This window comes from Myxine glutinosa, chromosome 1, assembly GCF_964187855.1.
Source record: "Myxine glutinosa chromosome 1, kmMyxGlut1.1, whole genome shotgun sequence".
In the NCBI taxonomy this organism is placed as follows: Eukaryota; Metazoa; Chordata; class Myxini; order Myxiniformes; family Myxinidae; genus Myxine; species Myxine glutinosa.
In genome coordinates this window covers 223,745,895-223,763,587 of record NC_136261.1, presented here as the reverse complement: position 1 = coordinate 223,763,587, position 17,693 = coordinate 223,745,895, and positions in this window count along the sequence as shown.

The window sequence follows — 17,693 nt, the reverse complement described above, 5'->3', positions numbered from 1 at the left end:
TGCCAGCTGCGGATGTACGTACGTATATGCATACATACATACATACATACATACATACATACACCGGATGGACAGACAAAAACGCTGTTCCAGACAGAATTGCCCCACCGTCTACGCCATTAAAACATCAGTCCTGGAACTTGATTGTCAGACTTCACACATCTCATTCCACAACCTGTATGCATGTAATTCCTTATCACATTGAACATTTGTTTTATTCTTTTCAACTGCGCTGCCTTTTATTCACATTGAACAAACTTTTCAACTGCGCTGCCATATTGGACAGATGCTTTTCAAAATAAAAAGGACTAATAAATTGAAGATCAGAAATTAAGAATTTGTCTTGAATATCAGCAAACAATTTGATAGGGCAGTGTATGTTGCCTTAAAGAGGGGGAATCCCCAGCCAAACTAATAAACATTTATATCAGTATGGATTTCTTCAAAGGTAATAGGTACCTATACTTCTGAAATATTTTATTCCATCACAATTTTCAATTTATACATTTTTGATCTTCAGGCTATTTCATCGATGTTCAAATGTATGTAAAATAAACAAACAATGTAGGAGTTTGAAGACTAAGTAGTAAATCTATATATAATGGAATTAAACTTTCATAGTTAGTGGGCCTGCATTTCAAGAACCATGATGAGTTTCACAGAAAGTCAAAATCATTACCTTAAACATTAAGTATCCCAGAAACATATTGTTCACAACACATCATATTCATATATATATATATATATATATATATTCATGTAGATTATCATGTTTTTTTCACATTTCTGGCCTTTATTTACAAGAAAAATAATATCTCAGTTTTGAGCCTTTCCCCAGCAGAGAGAGTTTGCAGTTTGTTCCCAGTCAAGCTCAGATAGGTTAATTTGCTGAGGCCATAAAATGCTTTAGAAGGGAGTAGTCAGGTTCACTATGTTTTTTCTTTCAAAATTTTTGGAGATTAGCAAAACTATACATTTTTGGAATTTTCAGAGCATGAGGAATCCAAAAATTAATGTTTTCATTTGCGTAGATACCTTTGTGAAAATGACACTCAGGACAGTGATGAAGATCTGTAAAAGCATATTCCTGAACGGTATAAACCTAGTAGATCCTGTGTATAGGACTTATAGTTCAATCTGATACTAACATTCATTTTGTGCCATTCATTTGTGTCATTTGTGTCATTCATTCACTAACATTCGAAGGTGAAGGAAGAAGCTTTCTTGCTTTATAAACCCATACCTACAACTTCAAAGGACTTGCAATATCATGTATTATGTAATACAGTTATATCACAAATATAAAGACAATGTTTTTCAATTACCTTTGTTTGTTGCTTTTCTATAATCCTGAGCACAATTTTGAGGCCTTTATTGGATTCCTTGACCCAGAAAACATAGGATTAGCATATTTAATTAAGTTTCTAGGTTGACAAGAAGCCGGGATAGCGCAAAATATGTATTTTATGGCGGCCATTTTGAAAATCCAAAATCTGTGTCTGTGCAAATGCCAACGTTGATTTTCGGATTCTCCATGCTCTGATGATTCCAAAAATGTATAGGTTTGCTAATCTGCCAAAATTTTGAACGAAATTATATTTGTTAACATCGTGAACCTGACTGTAAGGACGCACAGCTGTAAGGACGAAGGACGGGAACAGTGGTGAGTTTGAGGTGAAGGTGGGAGTGCATCAGGGGTCGGTACTAAGTCCACTACTATTTGTAGCTGTGATGGAGGTGCTGGCTCAGACTGTAAAGGAGGGTTTACCGTGGGAGTTGTTGTATGCAGATGATCTGGTGTTGATTGCGGAAAGTATGGATGGACTGAAGGAAAAGATGAACAAGTGGAAGGAATGTATGGAGACAAAAGGTCTGAAGGTGAATATAGGAAAGACGAAGGTGATGGCAAGTGGTAATGCATGTGGTGAGGTGGAAAGAACTGGGAAGTGGCCATGTGCTGTGTGCAGGAAGGGTGTCGGAGTGAACTCCATTCAATGTACAATGTGCGCTGAGTGGGTTCATCAAAAATGTAGTGGTCTGAGAGGGTCATTTACCAGTGTGGCAGCTACATTCAAATGTAAGGTGTGCACAGAGGGAGCTGCAGATGGAGGAAATGTTGAGTTGGATCTTGGAGACGGCGTGAAGCTGGAAGGTGTGAAAACATTTTGCTACCTCGGAGACATGCTGAATGGAGAAGGTGAATCAGACTCGGCAACGGTTGCTAGAGTGAGATGTGCATGGAAGAAGTTTCGGGAACTGAGTGGCGTGCTGATGTGGAGGGGAGTGTCGTTGAAGCTGAATGGAAAGGTGTATGCTGCATGTGTGAGAAGTGTTATGATTTATGGGAGCGAGACATGGGTAATGAACGTAGAGCAGCAACGAAGGTTGGAAAGGGTGGAAATGCAAATGGTTCGATGGATGTGCGGAGTATCGTTGAGAGAGAGGAAGACAAATGATGAATTGCGAAAAATGATGGGAATAGAGCCTGTGATTGATGCTGTGAAGAGGAACAGGTTGAGATGGTTTGGTCATGTGTTGAGGAAGGATGAAAGTGACTGGTTGAGAAGAGTGATGGAAATGAATGTAGAAGGAAGTAGAGGACGGGGAAGACCGAGAAAGACTTGGCTAAAGATGGTGGAAGAAGAAATGCGGGCAAGGGGGTTAACAAGGAGAGATGCAGAAAATAGGGCAAAATGGAGAAGATTGTCATGGGGACCGCAAGGCTAACCCCCGCTCTTGAGGGAAAATGGCCTTAAAATGCATGTTGTTGTTTGTTGTTGTGAACCTGACTAGAGGCTGGATACTATATCAAATTTATAGCTAAATTTCAATTGGAGAAACATAAATTATAAATATTTGCAGTCATAAAACATTCCTGATCACATCACATAGTTATTTACAACTTGCAATGCGTCTAAATTACCTTCTGGGCCAGGAGCTTTGAACCATTCTTTAATTACAATGTGAATCGTTGTGATTGTGACTATTTAGTCAATGTACAGTGCATTCAGAAAGTATTCAGACCCCTTCACTTTTTTCACGTTTTGTTATGTTGCAGACTTATGCTGAAATCGTTTAAATTCATTTTTTCCCTCATCAATCTACACTCAATACCCCATAATGACAAAGAGAAAACAGGATTTTAGAAAGTTTTGCAAATTTATTAAAAAGAAAAAACTGAAATATCACATTTACATAAGTATTCAGACCCCTTGCTACGACACTTGAAATTTAGCTCAGGTGCCTCCCATTTCTTTTGATCATCTTTGAGATGTTTCTACACCTTGATTGGAGTCCACCTATGGTAAATTCAATTGATTGGACATGATTTGGAAAGGCACACAACTGTCTTTATAAGGTCTCACAGTTGACAATGCATATCAGAGCAAAAACCAAGCCATGAGGTCGAAGGAACTGCCTGTAGAGCTCAGAGACAAGATTGTGTCGAGGCACAGTTCTGGGGAAGCCTACAAAAAAAGTCTCTACTGCATTGAAGGTTCCCAAGAGCACAGTAGCCTCCATAATTCTGAAATGGAAGAAGTTTGGAACAACCAGGACTCTTCCTAGAGCTGGCCGCCCGGCCAAACTGAGCAATCGGGGGAGAAGGGCCTTGGTAAGAGAGGTGACCAAGAACCCGATGGTCACTCTGGCTGAGCTCCAGAGATCCTGTGTGGAGATGGGAGAAGCTTCCAGAAGGACAACCATCACTGCAACACTCCACCGATCTGGGCTTTATGGCAGAGTGGCCAGATGGAAACCTCTCCTCAGTGAAAGACACATGAAAGCCTGCTTGGAGTTTGCAAAAAAGCACCTAAAAAACTCTCAGACTGTGAGAAACAAGATTCTGTGGTTTGATGAAACCAAGTTTGAACTGTTTCGCCTCAATTCTAAGCGTCATGTCTGGAGGAAACCAGGCACCGCTCATCACCTGCCCAATACCATCCCGACGGTGAAGCATGGTGGTGGCAGCATCATGCTGTGGGGGTGCTTTTCAGCAGCAGGGACTGGGGGACTTGTCAGGGTTGAGGGAACAATAAACGGAGCAAAGTACAGAGATATCCTTAATGAAAAACTGAAACAGAGCGCTCAAGACCTCAGACTGGGCCGAAGGTTCACCTTCCAACAGGACAATGACCCTAAGCACACAGCCAAGACAACGCAGGAGTGGCTTAGGGACAACTCTGTGAAGGTCCTTGAGTGGCCCAGCGAGAGCCCTGACTTGAACCCAATCGAACATCTCTGGAGAGACCTGAAAATGGCTGTCCACCGACGCTCCCCATCCAACCTGACAGAGCTTCAGAGGATCTGCAGAGAAGAATGGCAGAAAATCCCCAAATCCAGGTGTGCAAAGCTTGTCACGTCATACCCAAGAAGACTCGAGGCTGTAATCGCTGCCTAAGGTGCTTCAACTAAGTACTGAGTTAAGGGTCTGAATACTTATGTCAATCTGATATTTCAGTTTTTTCTTTTTAATAAATTTGCAAAACTTTCTAAAATCCTGTTTTCTCTGTCATTATGGGGTATTGAGTGTAGATTGATGAGGGAAAAAATTAATTTAAACGATTTAGGCATAAGGCTGCAACATGACAAAATGTGAAAAAAGTGAAGGGGTAAAGCGCGGCGTTACGCGCGCTGCTTGCGAGCAAGGAGGAAGTGGACAAGTGGTAACTTCTAAGCGTCTTTATTTCAGGAGCTCACTGTAACACTGGCGCGCTCCGGGCTGCGCGCCCGGTGTATATCATGAGGCCACGCCTACCCCTCGGGCGTGGCCACCGCCCACTTGGTGCGCGGAATGATGTCACCACGCCAGTGGGCTTTTGTGTCCGCCACACGCGCCCCCCCAGAATTCCCGCGCACCTGGAGGGCCAGTTTGCGGGGCAGACGAATGACCCGGCCGAAGCGCCCCCTGGCGATCGGCGGCGTCCGGGGTGCAGGGATGCCAGGTGGGATGCCCCTGGCTGCCCCTGGGATGGGTGCAGGACCGGGGGGCGGCGTGGCGGCGGGGCTGGGCGGTGCCGGGGGTCCGCCCGCAGGGGGGCGGCCCCGACGTGGGGGTCGGGCCACTGGCGGTGGATGGTCCACGTCGAGGTGGGCCGGCTTGAGGCGGTCTACCAAAACGCGGTCAGGAGTACCGCCGATGTCCAGGGTGAAGTGCTTCGCCCCGGTCTCCAGCACGTGGAAAGGCCCGTCGTACGGGGGCCGCAGTGGTGTCCGGTGGGCATCGTGGCGGACGAAGACGTACTCCGCCGTGCGAAGCTCCGGGGCGACGTGCGTCGGCATGCCACGGGGCGAACCTCTGGGCGGTCACTTGCTGAGCGGAGCGCTGCTGTGCCGCGGACCATGGTGCCGTGGAGTCGGGGAGGAACTCGCCCGGCACCCGCAGCGGTTGCCCGAAGACCAACTCCGCCGCGGATGCGCGCAGGTCCTCCTTGGGCGCCGTCCGGAGGCCCAGCAGGACCCAGGGGAGCCTGTCGACCCAGCCGCCATCGCGGAGGGTGGCCCGGAGCGCGGCCTTCAATGAGCGGTGAAATCGCTCACACAGGCCGTTAGCCTGGGGGTGGTAGGCCGTGGTTCGGTGCAGCCGGACCCCGAGCCCCTGCGCGACCGCCCCCCAGAGCTCCGAGGTGAACTGGGGGCCGCGGTCGGACGAGATGTCTGAGGGGGCGCGGAACCGGGCGACCCAGGTGGCGATGAAAGCCTGCGCGACATCGGCCGCCGTTGTCGACGCCAAGGGCACGGCCTCCGGCCACCGGGTGGTGCGGTCCACCATGGTGAGGACGTAGGTGAAACCCCGCGAGGGGGGCAGAGGTCCCACCAGGTCCACGTGGACGTGGTCAAACCGGCGTTCCGGCACCGTGAACGGGGCCAACGGGGCCTGGGTGTGCCGGTGCACCTTGGCGCGCTGGCACGCGAGGCACGTCCTGGCCCAGCCGCGGACGGCCTTCCGGAGGCCATGCCAGACGAACTTGTCGGCGATCAGCCTTTGGGAGGCAGATGAAGTTGGCCATGGCAATGGCGTCGCGTGTGGAAGGATCGCTCCGGCAGATCCAACGTCGAGGGGGTCACCAGTAAAGCGCGGCGTTACGCGCGCTGCTTGCGAGCAAGGAGGAAGCGGACAAGCGGTAACTTATAAGCGTCTTTATTTCAGGAGCTCACTGTAACACTGGCGGGCTCCGGGCTGCGCGCCCGGTGTATATCATGAGGCCACGCCTACCCCTCGGGCGTGGCCACTGCCCACTTTGTGCGCGGAATGATGTCACCACGCCAGTGGGCTTTTGTGTCCGCCACAGGGGTCTGAATACTTTCTGAATAAAATGTATGTGAAAGACTGTGAACTGACTTAAATTTATGACTATGGATGCGATATGTAAAGGAGTTTATGAATACATTAAAAAAGCAGCCTGAATGGCATTCACCAAGTGGTGGTTAATCATATTCAAAAATATATGCAATCTGGGTCCCCCATCTAGACTCCAGAGGGAAGTTTAAAAACAGATCGCAGGTACAGTTGAGTGACCCGCTATCCAATGGAAGTATAAATCAAGTGAAAATTATTGTGAAGTTAAATAAAAATAACTAATCCCAGAAGCAGAATCACAGCCTCGCTTAAATAAATAAATATATACACTTAGTTATAAAAATCGCTCGATATGGTAAATTTTGTCAGATTTCACTCCAGATTTGGACATATATTTAGTCTACAGCATCCAATCCTCATATTCGAATCCAGATTTTGATGATATGCTTCAATTATGTAATGGTAATCGAACATGTTTCCAAGGCAAAGCACGTTTGAGTAGGCCGAAACAAAATGGCGGCTTAATAACCCAGCGAGGTGCAGTGGGCTGACCAAGATGGCGGTCCGCCATATTGATAAGCCTTTTTCGGGTTTTTTCTTATGAGCACCTTGTTAATAATTTTTAAAAGAGTGTTATAAACTTATAACACACCCAAACACCCAGTTTCCATCATTTCAATGTGTTGGAGGTCCAGGTGTATGCATGCAATGTTTGGGGCCACTAGGTTTCATCGTTTTGGAGTTATGGAGGAGACAGCCAGACGGACGGACGGACGGACACTGCCTTTTATTATTATAGACGAATGAAAATACCCATTCCTAGTGACGAGAAATGCTGATCATTGTGGTGGTGAGAATAATCACAGAAGATGACAGTGAAGAAGTTGTCTGGGAAAACTCAATCCATCCTGCAGTGCTCTATTTCACCAAAGATGGCACTATTCATACCAAGTGCAACAGTGAGTAAGAATACCCCATAAATTTTTCCTTGGGGTTTCCAATCGGCTGAAGCAGCAGCTAACCCCACATAAACCTGGCCAGTACAACCATTTAACTGTGACAGTTTTGCTCAAAATCCATCTACAGGTGTAGGAATGCATATGTAACACACACACACAGACAGACAGACAGACAGACAGACAGACATCGACATTTATAGTTATAGATTATGATTTTTTTTGTCAATACAAGGGTGAGGGGGCCTTTACAGTTGCAGTGCTGAGGGCCCCAGCGTGTCTTAATGCGGTTCTGACAAAAGTACATGGCCAGATGATCAGGTGGTTGGTTGGATGGAGCTCATTTTAATGTCCCTTGTATAAAACCTTGCCAGATGGGGCGGGGGACAACAATAATGGAAAATGGATGAGGGTGAGAGAGAGGTGATGAGGTAATGGAAGAGCAAAATATTGCACAGGATGATAATTCATTCTCCTTGCGCGCATCACCTGAATGTCAGTTTGCATCATCTCTGGAGGTACGTCTATGCTGATGAGTCAATTACCGTAGATGTGGCTGAGGTTGTACTCCCTATATATCTATCTATCTATAATTCCACTAATCTCTGTGTGAATGTCTGTGTGTCTGTGTGTATGCGACCGCTCTTTCTCGACAACTACCGGTCCGATATACTTGAAACTTGCCAGGTATATTGCTGGGGACCCGAGGATGTGCCTTTTCAAGGTTTGAAATTAATCGGACAAGTAGTTACCGAGCTATGGCGATTTAGCCGTTCGCCGTTCGCTTTGGCGTTGCGAATGGACCAAACCATTTCATGTAAATAGAGGGGGGGGGGGGGGGGTTCTGTGGTCGTTGCGAATGGACCAAACCATTTCATGTAAATAGAGGGGGGGGGGGATTGTCACCGTACTCGCAAGCCGTTCGCTTTGGCTTTGCGAATGGACCAAACCATTTCATGTAAATAGAGGGGGGGGGGGGGGATATAATTTTAGATATATATATAGTACGGGCATGCCCTAGTATATATAAAGCAGTAAAGTATGTTTGTTTGTTTGTTTGTTTGTCCTCTTATAACTCGAGAACTACTCATCGCAGAGCAAAACCAAAGGAATATTCGGATCAGTACATCTCAGAGCAACTACAGCACACCTTAAAATTTAAAAACTTCGCGTTTTAAAATTATGACGTCATCAGCGTATTTCGGAATGTTAATTTTTCAACTTCATATTCGGAATCAGTACGTCCCAGAGAAACTTCGTAACGTTAATTTTTCAACTTCATCCGATTGACATGGGACCAACGGCATGTGACAGAGAGTGAAACGTTTATTTGACGACAATGACTTCCGACTTCCAGGTTCGGAATGCGGGACCAATGCCATTTGACAGGGAATAAAAAATAAATGCGACATTCAATTGACGACAATGACTTCCGACTTGACTCCCCCCTCCCCCTCCCCTCCCCCCTCCCCCCTCCCCTCCCCCCTCCCCCCTTCCCTCCACCCTCCCCCTCCCCATCCCCCCCCCCTCTTCTCCCCTCTCCCCCTCCCCCTCCCCCTCTTCTCCCCTCTCCCCCCTCCCCCTCTTCTCCCCTCTCCCCCTCCCCCTCTTCTCCCCTCCCCCCCTCTTCTCCCTCCCCCTCCCCCTCTTCTCCCCTCCCCCCCGTTCCCCTCCCCTCCCCTCCCCCCTTTCCTCTCCTCCCCGCCCGGCAATGCCGGGTTACTTCTGCTAGTATATATATATTAGGACAGGAATGTAGCATTTCACCAGAGTACTGACATACAATGATATATCCTTTTAGGAAGGTACCATTATCCACAAACTAATAATGGTACATCACCACATCCATGTTCATGTTCTCCAAGGATGGCTTAATCTCTGACGCAACACCTTGTTTGAGAAAACACTCAGATAACCATTTATAATCTGGTCGAAAATCAAAACCCACACTCAGATACTCAAAGACAAGTAGTATTTACAGGAATTACAAATCATCAAAAAACTTTGAGCCAAGCACAAGATAACCTCAACGAGCTATTTGTATTGTTGCGAATATGGAATTTGGCCTCCATATCCGCTTGTAAATATTCCCCCTATTTTCTCCAATTACTCCCCAACTTTCCCCAATCCCCCATTCCCTAGTCCCATTGCATGTAAATAACAATCAGTAGAGCCGACCTTCCCCTTATTCCCCATAAATGTCGTGCCCCAGGTCCACCGCACCACCGTAGACAAACTTTCGGACATCTTCCTAGTTATTCTTTAATCTATGTCAGTTAAGGCCTCGTTAATTATGACTCTTCGTTGCACCAGAATGTGATTATATGGCATCAGTAGTGAGTTTAGGACCTTTCCCATACCTCCTTCCATCTTCTTCCCCAACAATTACAACAACAACAGAGGAGATGGCGGCGGAGCGGGGGAGGATGCGTCCTCACACCGGCTCGATTAGCGCCATAGACCATGCGCTCCACGGGGTTACCACGAAGGGCTCCCTTGTCAACTCCTCGTCAAGGGCGGAGCCTGGTAAACCCCCCGCACGCACCCAATGAGAAGCAACGTGCCGATTCCATCCGGGGGCGGAGCTAACGAGCCGAGGGCGTGTCGCTCCCCGCCGGATATACGCGGCCCCGCGCCGGATGTGACGTCAGATGCGCACCCAGCTTGGAGAAGGAAAGCCACTGCGAGCGCTGAGAGAGATGCGCACCCAGCTTGGAGAAGGAAAGCCACCTGCGAGCGCTGAGTGAGTATGCGCACCCAGCTTGGAGAAGGAAAGCCACCTGCGAGCGCTGAGTCAGATGCGCCCCCAGCTTGAGCAGACAAGACGCCATCCGAGCGCTGCGACCTCCCCGCATCTCTGGACCGGACCGAGTCGATTCTGACCTTTGAGCCCAGGTGCACCTGGAGCCATCGCTACCCGCCTGTCCTTTGCATCAATCCCCGTGTGAGTCAGCCGTTGTCCTGTTTACCTGTCGTCTGTTGGGAATAATATAAGATTGTGTCTAAGTGCTTGTCTTTCTATGCTGTCCCTCTTGTAGTTGTAATCTAACCTTCCGCCTTAATATAACCTCCTCCGGAGGTCTTGAGAACTGAACCCCTGGTGTCGTATTGTGTTATTGTGATCCAGCCGGGTGTCTTCTTTTTCTTATTGAGCCAGCATCGCGCGACTTCGTCAACGTCGAGTATAGTCGGGTAATTTGTGCGGACACGACGGCCATTCCGCTCGGCCCACTTTAACATCAAAGTCGTGTCTGTAACAATTGGTTGTCAGGAGTTGGATTCGAACCTGGGACTAAATTTATTTAGCCCAAATTTTGGACACCAATTGTGTTAGTACGGTAACAATTGGTGTCGGGAGTGAGATTCGAGGCCCGACCAAATTTTGAAAAAAAAAAAAAAAAAAAACGAATAGAGGAAAAAAAAAATTTGGTCAAAATTTGGAGCGGCCGAAATTTGTTTTGTTTTACGAAACTCGAATTTTGCAAGTCGCGCTATGGCGGATCAAGACGGCTGGGGTCCGGTAGGGGAGAGTGAGGCAGGGTCGGTCCAGGACCAAATTGAGGGACGTGAGGAGAGCGAAGCAGCGAGGGTAGCAAACGCACAAAATGGCGCCTCGCTGGTCACCGCGCCCGCGACCGTAGCAGCGCCGCCGATGGATTGGGGCCTATTTATGGAACAAATAAAGGCGCTCATGGTCCAGACAAGTGAAGACCTGAGGAATGACTTGGGAAACCAAATGGGGGTAATGGGAAACCAAATGGGGGTAATGAGGGACGAAGCGAGGGGTACCGGTGAGAAGTTAGACAATAATTTTGAGGAGTTAGACAAGAAAATTGGGAAGTTAGACAATAATTTTGAGGAGTTAGACAAGAAAATTGGGAAGTTAGACAATAATTTTGAGGGGTTAGACAACGGGATAAAAGAAGTGAAAAATGGGTTAATGGGGGTAGAAAACAGAATGGCTGCCCAGGAGAATCAGATAGAGGGAGTGAAAAATGGGTTAGAGGGGTTAGAAAACAGTATGGAAGGCAAATTGAGGGACATGAGGGACCAAGCGGAAAGGGAAGTTAACCAAATGGGGCAGCAGATAGAGGGGGTCAGAATGGGGGTAGAAACCAAACTGGATGCTCACAGGGAGGAAATGGAGCAGATGAGGGTGGCATCTGGGCAGGAGATGCAAGTGATGGGAGAGGAGATCAGAAGAGGAGTGAGTGAGGAGGTCGGAGGAGTGCGCGAGGAGGTGAGGCACTGTGAGGAGCACATGGAAAAGGAGGTGAGAAAGGGGACTGTAAAGTTACAAGGGGGCATAGAGGACCTGACGCAGGAGGTGGAACAGCTGACGGAGGGACAAAAAGGACTAACGGAGCAGGTTCAAAGGAACACTGCAGTATTGGGAGGTTTAAAAGCGACACAAAACGACATAAAAAACGACTTAATAGCGACAAAGAGGGAATGTCAGATGGTACGTGAGGGACTGACAACGAGGTTGGACGAGGTGATAGAGGTAATGGAGACGAAGGACCGGCAGGTGAGGACGCACCTGGAAACGGTCAAGGTAGCCTCAGAGGATGAGCTTGAGGAGACGTACCGGGGAATAAAAGAGGTGAAGCACAAATTAGAAGAAGTGGAAGAAGGGATGAGCGAAATTAAGAAGCGACGGAGAGGGGATAAGAAAGAGATCAAAGAGGAGATAAAAGAATTGGTCCAAAGTCTGTGTTTGGATCGTGATGATGTGCTCATTAACCGGATGAGGGATTCGCAGGTGATGGAGGAGAAGCGAAGAGGAAGAGGACCCGGTGTAAGTGGTGACCAATATGGTCGTGCGTATGATGCGCCAGGGGATTTAAGAAGCTTGGGGGTCGAGATAGACCCGGGTGTTCGTGAGAGGCCATTGGTGAAGTGTGCGACAGGTCTGGTGTGCGAAAGAGGAGGTGTGCGAGAAAGTCCGACTCTGGGGTGTGTGAGAAAAAAGTGCGTGCCAAGGAGTGAGTGTGCTGGCGAGAGTGAGTCGGTCGTAGCGCGTGTGCGAGGGAGCACGTGGAAGCGCGGGGTGGTGAGTGTTACAGAGGGTGTGACGGGAGAGTGTGCGCAAGAGTGTGCGCGAGAAAGGTGTGTGACGGACAGGTGCATGAGGAAAGAGTGCGCTGTCAGAAGTAAGGAAGAGTGTCCACCTGTGGTGAGTGTTACAGAGGGTGTAACGGGAGAGTGTGCGCGAGAAAGGTGTGTGACGAACAGGTGCATGAGGAAAGAGTGCGCTGTCAGAAGTAAGGAAGAGTGTCCACCTGTGGTGAGTGTTACAGAGGGTGTAACGGGAGAGTGTGCGCGAGAAAGGTGTGTGACGGACAGGTGCATGGGGAAAGAGTGTGCTGTCAAGAGTAAGGGTGAGTGCGTTGTCACGAGTGGAGGTGAAAGTAGTGAGAGTGACATGGAGCGTGAGTTAGTTGTGACAGGTGAGCGAGGATGTACACCTGGGATGGAAGGATGCACACCTGGGATGGAAGGATGCACACCTGGAATGGTAGAGCGTGAGTGGGAATGCACGCTGGAGTTGGTGGTGAGGCACGTGGTTGGGTGTGCGAATGAGAGCACACCTGTGATTGTCACAGAGGAGGTGACCGAGGAGGGGGCGCGAAGAGGTGTATTGGTGAGGTGTGCGAGCGACGAATGTGTGCCAAAGTGTTCGGTGGTCAGGTGTGTGACCAAGGCTGTGAGTGGAATGAGTGTACCTGGGTGTGTAAGGAAAGGTACGAGGAGCATGGGCACGGCTGGATGTGTGAGCAAGGAACGGGCTGCGGGGTGTAAGCGTCCAGGTGAAGCATCGACGTTAGACGGGGTAGAGTTTAGAACGACTTATAGCCGAATCGGGCCCTCGGTGCGTGCCGGGCCTCGCTTTGAACGGCCGCGTCCAGGCTCCACTAGGCGGAGCTGGCAGCCCGATAGAAAGGGTCGTCATGGCGACCACTTTTTGGTGAGACGTGCCGGCAGGTCGAGATCGGGGCATTGGATGGCTCCACGCCGAGGTGGTGCGTGGGATCTCGGCACGGGTAAGCCCCCGTCCCTGCACCGAGTGCCGGACGCATCCAGCCGCTGGCACAAAACAACCAGCATCCATTGCTTGGCTTTACGAAGCCAGGCTTTGGACAGGAATTGGCGCACCGAGAGGCAGTAGTGAGTAGACTGGGTGATGAGGTTAGTGTTTTGGACCCAAAATTAGAGAAAAACAAAATTTGATGATTGGCAAGGGATTGGCAGTAGTGATTGGCAGATGATGGGCAGTGATTGGCAAATTTTTAATTTGTTGAAATTTGACGTGCAAAATTGATAGTGAGAGACCCCCGATGTGGTGGGATGGCAAATCCACCATCCTTCCCATGTGGGGGGCAAATGCGCAATAGCTTATGGGGTGTATGGCAGTGAAAACTAGCCCGGGTGGGTTAGGATATTGTGTGTAGGGATCTAGAGAAGATGACCTTAGGTAACGTTACGTTTAGTTAGTGACTGATACCTGTAGTGGGGACGCAGGTAGATTAGTATGGATGATAATGACGAGGGAGCGCAATAGTTTAAAGGGACGACTGGGAAGCGCAAGTTTCAGAAGGGAGTAGTTAGCTGAGATGATGCCGTGTTTGTGAGAATTGAACAGGTGTGATTGCACAGGTGTGCAACTGGACAGGTGTGTGGAGCAGTGTATGAGTAGTGAGTGTTGTGGATCAGCGCGAATGCGCTTGGGGAGAGAAGGGTGCAGGTGGCACCAGGTGTGAGAGCACAGGTGTGCAAGTACAGGTGTGTGGAGAGAGTTGGAGTAAGTGGTACGGAGTGGTGTGCATGGTGCGAAGGTGTGGATGGGGGAAGAGTGGACCCCTTTCACGAGTACCCGGGGCGGGTAGTGTAAGTGTTAGGTAGAGGGTGCAGGTAAATTGTGGTTGGATATTGGCATTTGTGGTGCGGTTGCAGAATGGTGTTGTGAATGGGTGCATTAGTGTTGTGGAAATGGCTGGGCGTGTAGCCTGTTAGTGTGTGTAGTTGGTTGGGCACTCCACCACTGTGAGGATGTCGGCCAGGTGAGGCCGCAGGTGGGCTCTGGGAGCCGGTAGTTGTGAGTGGGTGCCTGAGGGTCCCGGGTGTGGATCGGGCAGCCCAGTGCCAGAGAGGGCACCGAGTGGGGAGAGAGCCAAAGGGCCTTCCCCAGGTAGTTAGGTTAGGGTAAGGAGCAGGTAAGCTCGGAGGCAACTGCAGTGGTGGAGGTGTGCAGGTGGGTAGACCCACTGGGAGAGGTACACGTCGCAGCCCAGAAATTGTACGAGGGCACCGGGAGATGAATCGGGGGAGTGAGACCCCAAATTGAAGAGCACCACAGTTTGGCCAATGGGAATTGGTTTTTAGAACCCATAGTGTAAGAGGGCCAATGGTTTGGCCGGAGGAAGACCCCGGGTAGTGTAAAGTTGTTAAAGTCATTTAGGAAATAGTTAGGATTGATGAACCTGTCGCACCATACGCAGCCACTTACCTGTGGTGATGATGATGACTCCACACCTGTGTTTTCTTTGTTGTTGCAGGAGATGAATTGCTGTGTGGGTTGGTGAGACGCATCACGACGTGGATGAGACATTGGGGTGATTCCATCTCTCCCTCCTTAGGAGGGACTGATGATGAGTTGGAGATGGCAAATTATGATGTTGAGTTGGAGATGGCAAATTTTGATGAGAGTTGAAAATGGCAAATTTGATTGGTTAGGAGGGAGAGAAGACGAATTTGGTATATGGGAGGAACGGGGAAGACAGTAGGGATGTTTGTTGATTTGTAAAGTAGATGTTTATGGGTAGTGTTGTGTTTTGTGGATACAGTAAGGGGTAAGGGAGGGGCCATGTAGGTTACCTGGTGGGTGGGGGGGGGCGTACGATAGGAACGTACCTGTCTCACCTGGTTCCCATGTGCCCCCAGGGTGCATCACCTTACATTGCGTGCACTTTTGCGCCCTTACCACCTTACTCACTTGTCTGCTTCTTTTGTCTCCCACCTCCGAGGATCTGGCTTTGGGGTAGAGAGAGAGGAGAGAGAGGTGCTGGCTGCGCAGTTGTGGGCCTGCACTTTCGCTGTTTGCTGCCGGGATCGATACACCATATGGACCGCAATGTTTGTGGCCACCCACAATGGACCGCAGTTCGTTTGCGGCCAAGCACCACCCGGGGATGGACCTATGGGTCAACGTGGCACCTATGCCATACAGGTGAACCACTTTTAGTTAACACCAAGTGCACCACAAGAAGAGCAAGAGACACCTGCAGGGTTAGGGGTTGTCGAATTTATTTTTATTCCAATGAACAATGGTGACTGCACCGATTGGTGGTGGGGTGGTGCTGTTGATGCTCGGGAAGGGTGCTCTGCACGTTATTAAAGGCCGTCGGCCACAGAGCACTCGTGGGTCGGTGTATCGATGTTGGCAAGCGCGCTCTCTCTATGCATAACATCTGCATGTGTTCCTCCAAAGACAGGTCCTGGATCGTAGTGTAGATATCAGCGTAATCTTGTAAATAATGCTCCCTACCGGCTGTATGTGTAGTTTGCGAATTCTTTCCGGATTCGGTTATCCTGTGGGTGTGTTTCTGTGAGGAGAAGGGTGCAACGTCGCAGGGGGACATATTTACTCATTTGTGAATATCTGTAAAACTGTCGCACTCAGGGTAGAGTTAATAGTAGAGGGAACTACATTGCGTGCCACACTAAAGTAGGTAAAAATTTATCGGGTCGGGACGCCCCGAGGGTAGAGAAGGGTGCAATGTTGCGAATATGGAATTTGGCCTCCATATCCGCTTGTAAATATTCCCCTATTTTCTCCAATACTCCCCAACTTTCCCCAATCCCCCATTCCCTAGTCCCATTGCATGTAAATAACAATCAGTAGAGCCGACCTTCCCCTTATTCCCCCATTAAATGTCGTGCCCAGGTCCACCGCACCACACGTAGACAACTTTCGGACATCTTCCTAGTTATTCTTAATCTATGTCAGTTAAGGCCTCGTTTCCATTAATTATGACTCTTCGTTGCACCAGAATGTGATTATATGGCATCAGTAGTGAGTTTAGGACCTTTCCCATACCTCCTTCCATCTTCTTCCCCAACAATTACAACAACAACAGAGGAGATGGCGGCGGAGCGGGGGAGGATGCGTCCTCACACCGGCTCGATTAGCGCCATAGACCATGCGCTCCACGGGGTTACCACGAAGGGGCTCCTTGTCAACTCCTCGTCAAGGGCGGAGCCTGGTAAACCCCCCGCACGCACCCAATGAGAAGCAACGTGCCGATTCCATCCGGGGCGGAGCTAACGAGCCGAGGGCGTGTCGCTCCCCGCCGGATATACGCGGCCCCGCGCCGGATGTGACGTCAGATGCGCACCCAGCTTGGAGAAGGAAAGCCACCTGCGAGCGCTGAGAGAGATGCGCACCCAGCTTGGAGAAGGAAAGCCACCTGCGAGCGCTGAGTGAGGTGCGCACCCAGCTTGGAGAAGGAAAGCCACCTGCGAGCGCTGAGTCAGATGCGCCCCCAGCTTGAGCAGACAAGACGCCATCCGAGCGCTGCGACCTCCCCGCATCTCTGGACCGGACCGAGTCGATTCTGACCTTTGAGCCCAGGTGCACCTGGAGCCATCGCTACCCGCCTGTCCTTTGCATCAATCCCCGTGTGAGTCAGCCGTTGTCCTGTTTACCTGTCGTCTGTTGGGAATAATATAAGATTGTGTCTAAGTGCTTGTCTTTCTATGCTGTCCCTCTTGTAGTTGTAATCTAACCTTCCGCCTTAATATAACCTCCTCCGGAGGTCTTGAGAACTGAACCCCTGGTGTCGTATTGTGTTATTGTGATCCAGCCGGGTGTCTTCTTTTTCTTATTGAGCCAGCATCGCGCGACTTCGTCAACGTCGAGTATAGTCGGGTAATTTGTGCGGACACGACGGCCATTCCGCTCGGCCCACTTTAACATCAAAGTCGTGTCTGTAACAGTATTTAAGCAATTCCAAAGGGAAAAATCCACAGAGTAAAATATTCGTGTATTTAAACAATATTGATAGCTCAGTTTTGTTGAACCTCCTCAAATAATATAATTACACTATGAAAACATAACTTAGCTGTATGTTTTTATATCCTACAGTTCAGCATCCTTGTGTATGCCTTGTTTATGCGTATGTGGGAGAGACTCGAGCTCGTTCCTATGCAGGTGCAACCTGTCTAAGTTCACCAGCTGATCAAATACACCAGCAGGGAGAGTTTGCAGTTTGTCCAAGATAGCCAAATAAAAATATTCCCAAATAAATAGGTATTTTTTTCTGTAATAATTAAACTGAATATTGAGAACATGAAACTCCTACACAGCAGATAATTTAACTTTGATACAAACATCCCCAAACCCACAAAATATTATGATTCAATAGTGAATTACTACTGGA